At 46.1% G+C, this 16,477-nt stretch overlaps 1 protein-coding gene across 6 annotated transcripts in view; it reads left to right on the forward strand.

Annotated features, from left to right (window-relative positions):
- Nucleotides 1-14,810: 14,810 nt before the first annotated feature.
- Nucleotides 14,811-16,477, forward strand: part of LOC134355408 (fibroblast growth factor receptor substrate 2-like) — a 97,918-nt gene continuing 96,251 nt past the window's right edge. For 2 of the 6 annotated variants that reach the window (XM_063065252.1, XM_063065250.1), the window contains exon 1: nt 15,101-15,221. The gene's annotated coding sequence lies outside the window, so the exon portion shown is untranslated. Of the gene's footprint in view, nt 15,074-15,100; nt 15,222-15,505; nt 15,553-16,477 lie in introns of those variants that run through there. The other 4 variants (XM_063065254.1, XM_063065245.1, XM_063065249.1 and 1 more) reach the window with 4 other exon arrangements.

Consider the following 16,477-nt stretch of genomic DNA (forward strand, 5'->3'; position numbering starts at 1 on the left):
TATTGTTTCTTACTTCTCTTCTAATATTTGTAAATCTGTGCACTTGTAATGCTGACACTGTAATTTCCTTTGGGATCAATAAAGTACCCATCTATCTATCTACACTATATTTAATAAAAGTTAATTTTGTGTTTCTCCAAATTCCTATGTGATAAAAATAGTCTGAAATTATATCTGCGTTCAGTTTCAAGTGGTCTATCAACTAAAAAAAAAATCTGAGGAAGCAACACTTCTGAAAAAAGTTGTTGTCCAGTGTTATCACGTGACAAAAAGCTGTGGATCTCATCAGAAGAAAAACCTCTGGGTGTTACACCAAGACCCCTAAATGAATAAATCTTCAATTTTTCAGTTGATTTGAATTGATTAACATTTTACTGACATTCATTTTACTTGGACAGCTTTCATAACAAAGACTGTAAGAGAAATTGTGCATGGAAATTTTATTCTTTTCACCAATTCTTTTCGTCCAGAGTTTAATGGATGGAGGCCACAAGAGGAAGGCCTAGCGTTTCAGTTGTGCCTTTTACAAACACAGGGCCACCCAAACTGCTTTACAGTCAATGACATACAGTACTGTACAAAACTCTTAGGCACATATATTATTGATAGGATACTTGAGACATTGCACAGTCCTGTATTTGTCAATGTGGAGCGGAGAGTGGGCTTGTAAAGCTACTAGGAGCAAAGGATGTTGGGGATGGTGAAGGTCGAGTGCCATGGGAGGGGTGTGGGAGAGATGGCAGAGAAAGAGTGCCAGGGGTCATGGGGTTAGCGAGGGTGCAGACACACCCAGCACTGAGACACCAGGCAAGGTCAATTGATTCCAGACAATTGGTTTATTGATCATTACAGGATGTCTCTCTGCTTCTTGTTCCCTCCCATTTCCCTTCCCCTTTTCCCAATCATAATTCCCCTCTCCCTGCCCCCTTCGCACTCTCAGTCCACAATAGAGACCCATATCAGAATCAGGTTTATCATCACTCATATACGTCATGATTTTTTTTTGCAACAACAGTACAGTGCAATATGTAAAATTACTACAGTGCTGTGCAAAAGTCTGCCGGGACCGTGGCAGCTAACTTGCATACAGAAATCAGGAACGTGAGGTGGCAGTATAGTGGTTAGCAGAATGCTTTGCAGAACCAGCCACACAGATTCAATTCCCACTGCCGGCTGTAAGGAGTTTGTATGTTGTCCCTCGAACTGTGTGGGTTTCCTCCAGGTGCTCCAGTTTCCCTCCACATCCCAAAGACGTACCGGTTAGTGTTAGTAAGCTATGGGCAAGCAGGGCTTGGCACCTGGGGGCTGCCCCCAGCACTTCCTCAGACTGTACTGGCCGTCGGCAAAAATGGTGCATTTCACTATTTGTTTCAAAGTACACCGAAGTTCAAAGTTCAAAATTCAAAATAAATGTTATTATCAAAGTGCATATACAGTGTGTCACCACAGATAATCCTGAGATACATTTTCCTGCGGACATACTCAGCAAATCTGTGGAATAGTAACTATAACAGGATCAATGAAATATCAGAGTGCAGAAGACAACAAACTGAGCAAATGCAAATATAAATAAACAGCAATAAGCAATGAGAACATGAGACAATGAGATAAAGTGTCCTTAAAGTGAGATAGATACTTTATTGATCCCAAAGGAAATTACAGTGTCACAGTAGCATTACAAGTGCACAGATTCACAAATATTAGAAGAAAATAAGAATGAATCCAAAATAAGTTACCTCAAGCAGTCTAACGGCGGGGGTGGGGGAGCATCACTTCCCGGCTGTAGGTTGGCTCATTATAGAGCCAAATGGCCGAGGGTAAGAATGACCACATACGACGCTGTTTGGAGCAGCACAGTTGTCTTAGTCTATTACTAAAAGTGCTTCTCTGTTCAGCCAAGGTGGCATGCTGAGGGTGAGAAACATTGTCCAGGATTGCCAGGATTTTCTGCAGGGTCCTTTGTTCTACCCCAGCCTCCAGTGTGTCCAGTTTGACTCCTATAACAGAGCCAGTCTTTCTAATTAGCGCATTGGGCCTGTTGGCATCACCCATGTTGATGCCATTGCCCCAGCACACCACCTCATAGAAGATTGTACTGGCAACAACAGACTGGTAGAACCTGTGAAGGAGAGGCCTACATTACTCCAAATATCTTCAATCTCCTCAGGAAGTAGAGGCGACTCTGCCCCCTTCTTGTTGATGGTGCTCCACTCAAGTCCGTCATCCAGGTGCACCCCCAGGTTCTTCTAGGTCCTCACCATCAATAGCAATAGGGAAGAGTGCAGGCTTAGTCTTCTTAAACTGATTCGCCAGCTCCCTTGTCTTACTGATGTTAAGCTGCAGATGTTTCAGCTTGCACTGTTTGACAAGCCCTCCACCTGGGCCCCATCATCAGAGAATTTCTGCAGACAACGTGACTCATTGTTGTATCTAAATTCTGAGGTATACAGGGTAAAGAGGAAGGGACCCAATACAGCCCCCTGTAGTGCCCCAGTGCTGCTTATAGCCATGTCTGACACAGCCCTGAAACAGTACAAACTGTGAGATCATTGGTTGTGGGAACATTTCGTGATGGGGCAATTAACATTGAGAGAAGTTATCCCTTTTATTCAAGAGCCTGATGGTTGAGGGGTAGTAACCATTCTTGAACCTGGTGTTGCGAGTCCTGAGGCTCCTGTACCTTCTACCTGATGGCAGCAGCGAGAAAAGAGCATGGCCTGGGTGGTGAGGATCTTTGATGGCGATGCTGCTTTTCTATGGCAACGTTTCTCGTAGATGTGCTCAGTGACTGGGAAGGCTTTACCTGTGATGGACCAGGCCGTATCCACTATTTTTCCATTCAAAGGCATTGGTGTGACATGTGACAAATAAAGCCAATCTTTAACATAGCATATAGAACAGTACAGCAAAATACAGGCCCTTCGGTCCACAATTTTGAGCCAACCTTTAAATCTTTCTGATTTATTTACCTCAATCACCACGCCAGCCAGCAGTGCTTACCACCTCAAACTGATTCTATAATCCTTCTAACAAGCCTGTCAATTCTGTCCCGTCGTTTTTCCCTGGCACCCCACCACACCTGAGGTAATTATCAACTAACCTACAGACTAGTTTACCTTTTTCCTCGTACACATGCCAACCTCTCTTTAAATTCATTTACACCACTCGCTTCAACTAATCCCCATAGCGCTGGGAACTACGTCATCACTGTTCTTCACATAAAGGTATTTCTTCTGAATTCTTGTTTCTCTGTGTAGCGGTGTATAAAATAGGCTTTTGCAAATGTTGTTCCCCGCTGGGGGAATCCATCTCGTCAAAAACATCTCCAATTGGTTTGACCAGCCATTTGAATTTGCTTAGCAAGACTGCCACCCGCTGGTCATGGGAGGTATAACCGGACAGAGTGGACAGTACGCTCGCCTGCTTGACAAACCCCCAGCCTGCAGGGTGTGTACTCGGCCCGGAACGTCAACCGATGGTGTGAACTTGGAAGCAGACAGCAGAGATTACTATGTTCATGAGTTTGCTGAGCATAGGCCACTTCAGCGCAATGCAGGCTTTCTTTTAACCTACTCCAAGATCTATCTAGCCCTTACTTCTCACGTAGCCCTCCGTTTTTCTATCGTCCATGTGCCTATCTAAGAGACTTTTAAATGTCTCTCATGTATCTGCCTCTACATTCCACTTACCCCACCACGCTCGTGTAAAACCCTACCTCTGACCTGCTCCCTGTACTTTCCAGCAATCGCCTTAAAATGATGCCCTCTTGTGGTAGCCATTACCGTCCTGGGAAAAAGTCCACTCTCTGCCTCTTCAGCTCTATCAAGTCACCTCTCATCCCTTTTAACTAAGTTTTTAAAAATCTCCTTCACTATTAGTTCACTAATGAAATATCTGACTTTAAGTTGTAAATGAGCAGCAAATCAAAGATCCCTCTCGTTTCAGACATTCCTTCTTCTCCCCGCTCCCATCGGGCAGAAGATACAAAAGCCCAATAACTTCTATAGGTGTGTAGTGGAGAGTATACTGACCGGCTGAATCAGGGCCTGATATGGAAACACCAATGCTCTTGAATGGAAGATCCTCCAAAAAGTAGTGGAAATGCCCCTGTACATCACGGCTAAAGCCCTCCCCACCACTGAGCACATCAACACTGAGCACTGTCCCAGGAAAGCAGCATCCATCATCACCACCGAGGTCATGCTCTCCTTTCATTCCTGCCGTCAGGACTCACACCACCAGGTTGAGGAACAGTTATTACCTCTCATCCATCAGGCTCTTGAACCAGAGGGGATAACTTCACTCAACTTCACTTGCCCCATGGTAACACACACAAAGTGCTGGAGGAACTTGGTAGACCAGGCAGCATCTACAGAAATGAGTTCACAGTTGATGTTTCCGGCTGAGAGCCTTCATCAGGACTTACTGCTTTGGATTTCCAGCATCTGCAGAGTTATCTCATGTTTGTGAGTTCGCTCACTCCATCACTGAGGCCGTTTCCACAGCCAATGGACTCACCTATACCCCGTCGCTGGACTGTTCCCACACCCTATGGGCTCACCTTCAAGGACTCTTCGTCTCATGTTCTCAATTTTAGAGAATATTATAGTCGACCCTCCATATCCACGGATTCAACCAACCGCGGATCGGGATTGAAAAAAAACCCGGAAGTTCTCTCTCCAGCACTCGTTGTTTGAGCGTTGTTCACCTCGCCTCTCGTTCGGTCGCTACATGTGCTGTGTGTACCCTTTGTTTCTGTGAAAAAATGGCTCCTAAAAAGCAATTAAGTGGTCAGGGCAATTCCTCAAAGGCTAAGAGGAAGGGTAAAGTACTGTAATCTAGAGATGATCAGAATCAGAATCCTTTATTATCGTCAAGTATGTGGACACATACAGGGAATTTGATGCCGGTTTCCCTGAGCTCTCGCTGTACAGAATCAAAAATCAAACAAAACAATAGTGCAAATAATGGTGAACTATATACAATGAGGTATACCTGTGTATGTACAGGTGGACTTGGTTTATAATAGACTAAAATTCAAGTGTTCATAAGACTGATGGCATACGGAAAGAAACTGTTCTTGTACCTATTTGTCCTGGCACACAGTGATCTAAAGCGCCTACCAGAAGGAAGGAGTTGGAACAGGTGATGTCCAGGGTGTGATGGGTCTACAATGATGCTGCTTGCTTGCTTCCTGACTCTAGATGCATATAAGTCCTGGATCGAGGGCAGCTTCACATCAATAATCCTTTCCGCAGCCCTGACGGTTCTTTGTAGTCTATTCTTGTTTGGTAGCTGATCCGAACCAGACAGTGATGGAAGAACAGAGAACAGACCGGATTATTCCTGAATGGAACCTGCTCCTGAGGCAGGTGGTGCTTCCTGAGTTGACGTAGGAAATACAACCTCCACTGAGCCTTTTTGATAAGAGTATTAATTAAAAGTATTACTCATTGTTTGAGCATTGTTCGCCTCACGTCTCGTTCGTTCGCTACTTGTGTTGTGAGCGAGAGGAAGGAGTTTAAGGCTAGTAAGGGATGGCTGGCTGGCTATGTAAAGCACTACAGCCTCAAGAACTTAAAGATCACGGGAGAATCGACATTGGCTGATGCCGAGGCAGCATCAGCGTTCCCAGAAGAGCTACGATGGTTGCGTCTGTACTGAACATGTACAGACTGTTTTTTCTTGTCATTATTCCCTAAACAATACAGTATAACAACTATTTACATAGCATTTACATTGTATTAGGTATTATAAGTAATCTAAAGATGATTTAAAGTATATGGGAGGATGTGCGTAGGTTATATGCACATACTACACCATTTTATATACGGGACTTGAGCATCCGCGGAATTTGGTATCCGCAGGGAGTCCCGGAACTAAATCCCCGCTGATACGGAGGGCCGACTGTATTTCTTTTTCTTCCTTTTTGTATTTGACAGTTTGTTGTGGTTTGTACACTGGTTGCGGTCTTTCATTGATTCTGCTATGGTTATTGGATTTATTGAGTATGCCTGCAATAAAATGAATCTTGGGGTTGTACATGGTGACATATATGTACTTTGATAATAAATTTACTTTGAGCCTTGAACATACCTCCAGGGTCAGGGACAGCTTCTACCCCACTGTTATAAGAACATTGAATGGTCTCTAACTGTTCATAACTATTGGTTTATTATTGTTGCTTGTACTGAGGTAGAGTGAAAACATATCTTTCTTACCATCCATACAGATCAATTCATTACAGTGGTGCACTGACGACACGGGGGGAGCATAGTCATGTAGTGATTAGCTTTACAGTACCAACAGTTGGGGTTCAATGCCCACTGCTGTTAATAAGAAGTTTGTGTGTTTGCCTGCGTGAATTTCCTCCACATGCTCTGGTTTCCTCCCACATTCATAAGTTGTGGGCAGGCTACACTCAGCAGTCACCTTATTATATACACTGCTCATCATTGCAGATATCTAATCAGCCAATCATGTGGCAGCAGCTCAATGCATACAAGCATGCAGACATGGCCAAGAGGTTCAGTTGTTGTTCAGAACAAACATCAGAACCGGAAAGAAATGAGATATAAGTGACTATGACCATGGAATGATTGTTGGTGCCAGATGGGGTGATTTGAGTAACTGACGATCTTCTGGGATTTTCAAGCACAACAGTCTTTAGAGCAGGGGTTCCCAACCATTATTATGCCATGGACCAATACCATTAAGCAAGGGGTCTGTGGACCCAGCTTGGCAACCCCTGCTGTAGAGTTTACAGAGATTGGCGCAAAAAGCAAATGAAGGTGAATCATTTGTCATGTAACAGTGGTGGGGCTCATCACCAACAACGATGAGATGGCCTACAGAGAGGACGTGGAAGAGCTCGGGGCCTGGTGCCAGCTAGATAACCTCTTCCCCAATGTCAACAAGGCAAAGGAGATGGTTATCGACTTCAGGACAACTCACACCACTCACACCCCTCTTGACATCGGCGGCACAGCAGTGGAAACTGCGAGCAGTTTCATTTCATTTTTAAAATCTTTTTATTGATATATAATCTTCTACAGCTATAAAATACAAAAGTTCAACAAATTAGTACTCATATAATGAATAAAGCTGAAGAAAAAAACATATATGCTAAAGAAAAAAAAATTTTATATAAGAAAAAGGAAAAAAGAGAACCCCCAACCAACTAAAAAAAAACACCACTAACTACAAAAGAAAAAAAACCCATTAGGAACCAACTCCCGGAGCAATATGTCTTACAATCATCTATATATATATATATATATATATATAAAAAAAAGAAGAAAACACAACAACTGCCAAATCACATTTATATAACATAAAATTGGAAGGAAACCATATAAATTAATTCAAATTAAATGATAATACTTGGCAAAAGAGCCCCACCTTCTCTCAAAATCAAATCGGGGATCAAAAGTTCTACTTCTAATTTTTTCCAAACTAAGGCATAACATTACTTAGGAAAACCATTGAGTTAGTGTAGGAGCAGAGGTATCTTTCCACTTCAATAAAATAGCTCTTCTTGCCAACAATGTAACAAATGCAATTACATGTTGGTTTGAAAATGAAATACCCTGAAAATGATGTGGAACTATTCCAAATAGAACAGTCAATGTATTAGGTTGTAAATTAATTTTCAAAGCTTCAGAAATTGTAGAAAATAAAGATTTCCAAAAAGATTTCAATGAGGAACATGACCAGAACATATGTGACAAAGTAGCTACTTCTTTTTTACACCTATCACAATAGTTGTCTATATTAGGAAATATTTTGGATAGCCTCTCCTTTGTTAAATAATAACGGTGAACAATTTTAAATTGAATTAAACAGTGATTGGCACATAGCGAAGAAGAATTAACCATTTTCAGAATTCGCAACCAATCTTCATTAACAAAAGTCATATTAAGTTCTCTCTCCCAATCTTGTTTAATCTTTAGCAAGAGGTTATCTTCTTGTAGTAAAAATAAATTATAAATTCTACCAATGGAACCTCTCACTAAAGGAATTGACTCAAAATTGTATCCAACGGATCAGATTCTTGCATATATGGAAACATAAAAACATATTTTTGTAGGAAATGTCTAACCTGAAAATATTGCAAGAAATGTGCATGGGAGAGAGAATATTTGCTAATTAACTCTTCAAATGTCATTAATTGACCATCACTAAACAAATCTGCAAAAGAACAGATCCCCTTATTTCTCCATAAAAGAAAAATGGTTTCAAACTCCTGGGAGTGCACACCACACACAACCTCTCAGAACACACCCTACACAGCCAGGAAAACCCACCAATGCCTCTACTTTCTGGGCAGACTGAGTCGAGCTGGACTCAGTACATCAAATTCTACGAGCATCTACAATTGTGCAGCAGAGAGCATCCTAACATGCTGTATTACTGCATGATATGGTAACTTCCCTGCGGCAGACAGGGAGGCTCAACTCTGGAGAATCAAAACTGCTCGACGCATCACCATCACCAGTGATTGCTCAGTAACTGCTGATCTCCTGGGATCAGTCTCTACAGCTGGGCTTCCCAACCCTTTTTTCATGCCAAGGACCCCCACCGTTAATCGAGGGGTCTGTTGGCCCCAGGTTGGGAACCTCTATCCTAGAGATTATAGAGAATAGTGTGAAAAGCAAAAAAGCATCCAGTGAGCGAGATCAGAGGACAATGGTCAGATTGGTTCAAGCTGACAGGAAGGCAACAGTAATTCCAAGTAACAACGCGTTACAACAGAGGTGTGCAGAAGAACATCTCTGAATGCCCAACGTTTTGAACCTTGAGGTGGATGGACTACAGCAGCGGATGACCATGAAGATACACTCAGTACGTGAGGTATCTAATAAAGTGGCCGCTGAGTTGTATGTGCCAGTGTGGTGAAGTACAGAGGTCAGGGGTGAGCTCTTAGTCATGTGCTTGTGCAAGTAACCACTCACTGGCCAGTAGGTGGCAGCACAGAGCCCCAGCAGGGTGACCAGTCCTGCCCAGCTAAAGGCTGATTTATACTTCTGCGGCAACTCGACGCCGTAGGTACGGCGTAGCCGCGAACACTACACAGAGCCTACACGGATCCCTGCGCCGTAGCCTGACATGCACCTCTCCCAAAATGTAACTTCATGCGTCGCGGCAACGCAGACCGCAACAACTGTGATTGGTCCGCTTGGTAGCATCGCATTTCATCCTATGCTGCAGTAGCTTCCCATTGGGCGACTGAAAGGCAGGGAAGGAACTCTGGCTGCAATGCTTTCCATAAAGCTTTACAGATCTCCGAAATTATGGAGGACACATTTCGCTTTTATGAAAAAAGACGCTCGCTTCTTGTTTACCCCGAGAAAGACTACCATGACCATGAAGCCTTGCACGGGCAGGCGTGTGCGCATGCGTGACGTGCGCGAATTGCAGAGCGACGCAGACACACCAACACACAAGTATAAATGCTCACAATGCGCGTAAGTCTCTTGTATAGGTTAACGCGTCGAGCTGACGCACAATAAATCAGCCTTAAGTAGCTGCACATAATCCACATCTGGTTGGTCAACTTTACCCCAGACAGGGTAAGTTTTACCAGGTATCTTAAATGAAGGAGAGAGTTACAGAGAGATTTCTGAGTTTGCTATGGCCATTCTTGTGGAATTCATTGCCATGGACAGCTGTCAAGTCATTGGGTGTATTTAAAGCAGAGGTTGATAGGTTCTTGATTAGTCAGGGTGCCAAAGTTTACAGGGAAAAGGCAGGAGGATGGGGTTGAGAGGGAAAATAAATCAGCCATCATCAAATAGCAGAGCAGGCTCGATAGGTCAAATGGCCTAATTCTGCTCCTATGACATATGGGCTCCAATGGTAAAGTTGGATCTGAACTGTTGACAGCAAACGCAGACTCACAGACATTGGGACTGAAGTCAGTCTTCGACCTTCTGTCTCGACTCCAGGACTCACCGATCAAGGGGGCTCAAACTCCGGACCCTCGTGGACCACCAACTGACATGAGGTTTCACCAGCTCTTGTGCCAACTGCCCACGCAGACCTCCGATACTGAGACTCGCTGACGGGTGGGGAGGTGCGGGGTTCATGAAAAGGGACTTGCTGGCCTCAACCACTGACCACAGGAATCCCCACTTCAATGCGCAGGAAGAGAGCAGCGGTACATCCTCCTCTACCGTTGGTGGTATCTGCAGGAAACGCTGCCACAAGAAGGCACCAAAGATCCCCACTCGTCGGGACATGTCATCTTGTGGCAGCTACCATCATGCAGGAGGTACAGAAGCCTGTAGTCCCACACCACCAGGTTCAAGAATGGCTACATCCCTTCAACTATTTGGTTCTTGAACCAACCAGCACAGCATTTGGGATATGACTTCCTTGCAACTCCAAACTACAGGCCATGCCACTCAGGGACTCCGGCTATTTTTTTGTGACTGCACGTTTTTCTGCTAACGTAACTATACGTTTTTTTTTGTGTTGTGTGCTGTGTGTGTACCGTGTTTTGAACCTTGGCTCCAGAGCAACATTATTTTATTTGGCTGTACCCATGTGAATGATTGAATGACAAATAAACTTGAGTTTGAACTTGAAAGCACAAGGCATGGTTAATAAGTTTGCAGTTGATACTAGTGCTGTAGGTTGTGTTGTAGGAGGTTATGAAAAATTACAGGGGGATCTTGGTCAACTGGGTGTGTGGGCTGGGGTCTGATTGGCAGATGGCTTTCAATCCAGGTTAATGCAAGTTATTGCATTTTGTGAGATCAAACCAGGGTAGGACTTTTATAGAGAATGGTGGAGCCCTGGGGAGTACTATGGAACAGAGGGAACTAGGAGTACCAGTGCACAGTTCCCTGAAAGCAGCCACACAGGTAGATAGGGTGGTGAAGAAGAATCTGGCATACTGGTCTTCGTTGGCCAGGGCATTGAGCGCAGGAGTTGAGGAGTTGATGAGGCTGACCTTGGAGTATTGTAAACACGAGGAGATCTGCAGATGCTGGAATTTCAAGCAACACACACAAAAATTGCTGGTGAATGCAGCAGGCCAGGCAGCATCTCTAGGAAGAGGTACAGTCGACGTTTCGGGCCGAGACCCTTCGTCAGGACTATTGTATTGTATTGTACTTTATACTTTATTGTCACCAAACAATTGGTACTAGAACGTACAATCATCACAGCGATATTTGATTCTGCGCTTCCCACTCCCTGGATTACAAATATTAAATATTAAAAATAGTTAAAATTAGTAAATATTAAAAATTTAAATTATAAATCATAAATAGAAAATAGAAAAATGGGAAGTAAGGTAGTGCAAAAAAACTGAGAGGTAGGTCCGGATATTTGGAGGGTAGGGCCCAGATCCGGGTCAGGAGTATGTGGAGTATTGTATGCAGTTTTGGTTACTCTGTTATAGGAAAAATGAATTCAACTAGAAATAGTGCAGAAAATATTTAGCAGGCTGTTGCTTGGGCTTGGGGGCCTGAGGTACAAGGAGAGGTTGCGTAGACTCGTCATCATTATGAGCCATGTTGTATGACTTGGGTGATTGTGGTCCTTTAACCATGATTGTTCTCGGCAGGTTTTTGTACAGAAGTGGTTTGCCACTGCCATCTTCTGGGCAGTGTGACCCCAGCCATTATCAATACTCTTCAGAGACTGTCCGCCCGGTGTCAGTGGTCGCATCACCAGGACTTGTGATCTGCACCGGCTGCTCATACGACTGTTCACCACCTGCTCCCATGGCTCACGTGACCCTGATCGGGGCGCTAAGCAGGTGCTGCACCTCACCCAAGGGTGACTTGCAGGCTGCAGAGGGAAGGAGCCCCTCACACCTCCTTTGGTAGAGACGTATCTCCACCCCACTAACCAAAGACTAGGGCTTGGATTGTAGAAGGCTGAGGGTGATAGAGGAATATAAAATCACGAGGGTCAGTGATGGGGTGAAAGCACATTCTTCTTTCCCCCAGGGAGGGGCTGCTAAAAACAAGAAGGGGCAGGATTAAGATCAGAGATGAGAGATTGAAAAGGGACGTCAGCGGCAGCTTCTTCATGCAAAGGGTGTTGCGTGCTTGGAATGAGCTTCCAGAAATAGTCGTTGAGGTGGGCACATCAGCAACATTTGAAAGCCAATCAGATGCTGTAGTACATGGATTAGGGAGAGCAACGGACGTAAAATGCTGGAGGAACTCGGCAGGTCAGGCAGCAACTACGGAAATGAATATTCTTCAGAACAGGAAAGGAAGGGGGAAGATGCCAGAGTAAAAAGGTGGGGGGAGGAGTGGAAGGAGGCTAGCTGGAAGGTGATAGGTGAAGCCAGATGAGTGGGAAAGGTCAAGGGCTGGAGAAGAAGGAATCCAATAGGAGAGGAGGGTGGATCACAGGAGCAAGGGGAGGAGGAGGGGACCCAGGGGGATGTGAAGAAGTAGGAGGTCAGAGTGGGGAATAGAAGAGGGAAGGGGAGGGAAACATTTCATACATGAAGGATAAACTGATATTCATGCTATCAAGTTGGCTACCCTGACAGAACAAGAGGTGTTGCTCCTCCACACTGAGGGTGGCCTCACACCCTCAGGGCGGAGGAGAAACCCTGAGGGTTAGGAGAGGTTTAGAGGACTAAGGGTCAGACACAGGCAGAAGGCCAAGACCCGATGTAGGTTGGGAGACCGTTTTGTCGAGCGCCTTCACTCCGTCCACTACAAAAAGCGGGATCTCCCGGTGTCTACCCATTCCAATTCTACTTCCCATTCCAACATGTCAATCCACGGCCTCCTCTACTGTCGTGATGAGGCCACACTCAGGTTGGAGGAACAACACCTTGTATTCCGTCAGGGTAGCCTCCAACCTGATGGCATGAACATCGACTACTCGAACTCCCGGTATGTGCCCCCCTTCTCCTTCACCATTCCCCATCCCCATTTCCCTCTCTCACCTTACCTCCTTACCTGCCCATCACCTCCCTCTGGTGCTCCTCCCCCTTCCCTTTCTTCCATCTTCTCCTATCAGATTCCCCCTTCTCCAGCCCTTTATAGTGTCATAGAAAAGTAGAAACAGGCCATTTGGCCCATCTAGTCTGTGCTGAAACCATTTAAACTGCCTACTCCCATCAACCTGCACCCAGACCTTAGCCCTCCGTAACCCTCCCATAACCGTCTAAGATTCTCTTAAATGTTGAAATTGAGCCCACATGCACCACTTCTGCTGGCATCTCATTCCACACTCTCATGACCCTCTGAGTGAAGATTTTACCTCATGTTCCCCTTAAACTTCTCACCTTTCACCCTTAACCCATGACCTCTGGTTGTTGTCCCACCCAACCTCAGCAGAAAAAGTCTGCTTGCATTTACCCATCTACACCCCTCATAATTTAATATATCTCTATCAAATCTCATCTCAATAAATCTCAATATTCATAGTTTTTTTTCTTATTTTTATTTTATTGTGTCTTTTTAATGCTACATCAGATCTGGATTAGTTAATTCTCCTTTACACTTGTGTACTGGGAATGATATTAAACAATCTTGAATCGAAAGCCTCCATGTCCATCCAATGATGGGGTGACCAGAACTGGATACCATGTTCCAAGTGCAGATTTATATTATTACAACGTGACTTCCCTACTCTTATACTCAATGCCTTGACCTGCAAAGGCAGACATGCCACATTCCTACCTTACCACCGTGTCTACTCGTTTTATTGGTCTTCCAGATGAGAAAGATCAGTCCCCGCCATTAGCTTTGTCCACAGAATGCTGGGGGAGCTCAGCAGGTCAGGCAGCCTCTCTGGAGGAAAAGGAACAGTCAATGTTTGGGGCCAAGACTATGGCAAGAGTCAGAATAAAAAGGGTGACAGCCCCATTCAGATTTCTTGATTTCACACGCCTGAGATAGTGGGGGGCGGGGGGGGGGAGTTGGCTGGATTGGGAGGCATTAGTATCTCTTCCACCAATCAGCTTCCCAACTCTTTGTTTCACCCCTCCCCCTCTTCCGGTTTCACCTATCACCTACTACCTTGTACTTATTCCTCCTCAACCCCCCACTTTCTTAACCTGACCTCTTTCCCCTTCCTTCCCAGTCTGGATGAAGGGTCTCGGCCCAAAATGTCAACTGTTTATTCCCCCTCCGTAGATGCTGCCCTGACCCGCTGGGCTCCTCCAGCACACTGGGTGTTATCGCTGTCGATATCCAGCATCTGTATGCAGTACCTCTTGTGTCTGTGGGCGGAAAGGACGAGCTTGCAGGGCCAACACTACCTGAAGGGCGAACACGAGGAATTCTGCAGATGCTGGAAATTCAAGCAACACACATCAAAGTTGCTGGTGAATGCAGCAGGCCAGGCAGCATCTCTAGGAAGAGGTACAGTTGACGTTTCGGGCCAAGACCCTCGGCCCGAAACGTCAACTGTACCTCTTCCTAGAGATGCTGTACTACCTGAAGGGCCTATCTCTATGCTCTAACACTCAATGATTCTGTAGCACAACCCCCATCATTAGCTTCGCAACACTATGACCACTTTGAAAACCAAGTAAGAATAGTAAATAAGCAATAGATACTTCAATAAATTTTGAAATATTTAAATTAATTATAAGCAATAAGTGCTTTTTGTTGTAATTGCATTCTTGTAAAAATCGTGTTTATATTTTCTTGCGAGTGCTATGCTCAGTGCCCGCGATGCCGCTGCAAGTAAGTTTTTCATTGCAACTGGGCAGACACGTACCCTGCTGGTGAAGTTTGCAGTGCGCCAATTGGCTGCCGTGCCTTTCACCCTCGACCTCAGCAATGACCACACGGGGCTGTGAAGTGATTTGACGTGGAATATATACACGCAGCTCCCTCGCTTTTAAGCGTGCGGAACTTTAACTATAAAACAACAATTGCAAATCTGTAGAAAATTCTGCCAGATCTGACTGGGGGAGAGAGAAAAGAAAGCTTTTGCTTAGGATGGTCCACTTGAACCATTAACTGCTCCCCCCCCCTCTACAGATGCTGCCCGACCCGGTGAGAATCCGAAACACAGGCGATTCTGCAGGTGCGGAAAACCCAGAGCATCCCACACACAAGGTGCTGGAGGAACTCAGCAGGTCAGGCAGCATCTATGGAGTCGACGTTTCAGGACTGTTGACAATCCTTTTTATTTGCAAGGGGTTCTGCGGGCGTGTGGCCGGATTGCTCGCCTGCACCCGGTGCGTGAGAGCGGACGGGAGGGATCGCCGCAGCCTTGCCGGCAAGGTAAGGGACGAACTCCCGACGCTCCGGGGTGGCCGGAGGACCGGCTCTCCTCGCTGGCTGAGCGCGGCGGCGGCGGCTCACCCGCCCATCTTGCCGCACGATGAGGCTCGTTGGCGCCAGGCGCGCCCTTTGACCTCCTGCGGGAGATGTCAGTTGAGGCCTGTGCGGGAGCGGGACGAGGCTTCAGCCTGAGGCGGCGGCCGGCTCCCGGCTCCCGGCTCCAGGCCACCGACTCCCGGCTCCGCTCCACTGGGAGGCGGCGGGCTGGGGTGGGGGGGAGCAGGGGGAGAGGGCCGATGACAGAGAGGCCGGCGGTGGCGGCGGAGCGGGGGTGAGTAAACGCGGCGGCGGCAAAATACCTTTCCTTACCCCCGGTGGCCCCCTCCTCCCGGGATCGGGATCGGGATCTCCCGCTCCCGGCATTGGAACCCCCCCCCACTCCCCCTTCCGACATCGGATCTTCACCCCGGCATCGGAGTCCTCCCTCCTCGGCATTGATCCTTCTCTCCCCCCGCCCTATTTCCCCTCCCCCATCCGTATCCCCCCAATCGATCCTCCCTCTGACCTCCCCCACCCGATCGCCCCTCCTCCCCTCCACCTGATCGCCTCTCTATATACCCCCCCACATAATCCGCCCCATCCTTCCTCCGTATCCCTCCCGCTCGATTCCCCATCCGCGCTCACCCCGCCCGATCCCCCTCTGATCCCCCCTCCGCCTTCTCCTTCACCTCTTTATTGTCTTCCTCCTGCTCTTCCCCTCATCCCTACCGTTCTTCCCCCACTTCTGACATTTTTTATATCTCACTTGCCATTTTCATTCTTTGTCTCCAATCCCTTCTGTCTCCCTCCCTTCCTTATACACCACCCCACTTCACTGTTAGAGTGCGAAATCAAAATCCCCTTTCTTATGGCTTCCCTCTTCCTGGATCATCCTGTCTCAACCTCCCTGCCCGTCCACTCCACGAGGCTGCGAAGTTTCTTCTGAGGTTGTTAATCCTCATGTAATTCTTACTTCCTTGGACTCTTTCCCCGTATCCACCACCCCATTGCCACTAACTAGAAATGTTGTGTATAGTAATGTGCGTATTTCTACGTTGTTCTACTTACTGGTTGTATCATGCTCTGTCTGTTAAAAGAAAGTTGGCATTCTTTCATTCTTTAAAACTTGTGGGCTGGTAGAGAGACCGTAGTGGTTTGCTGAGGAGTTTGCCTTCATTGCAGCAAACATTCATGCCTTGAGGTCTTCTGTCAGGAGC

This window comes from Mobula hypostoma, chromosome 13 (genome assembly GCF_963921235.1).
Source record: "Mobula hypostoma chromosome 13, sMobHyp1.1, whole genome shotgun sequence".
NCBI lineage: Eukaryota > Metazoa > Chordata > Chondrichthyes > Myliobatiformes > Myliobatidae > Mobula > Mobula hypostoma.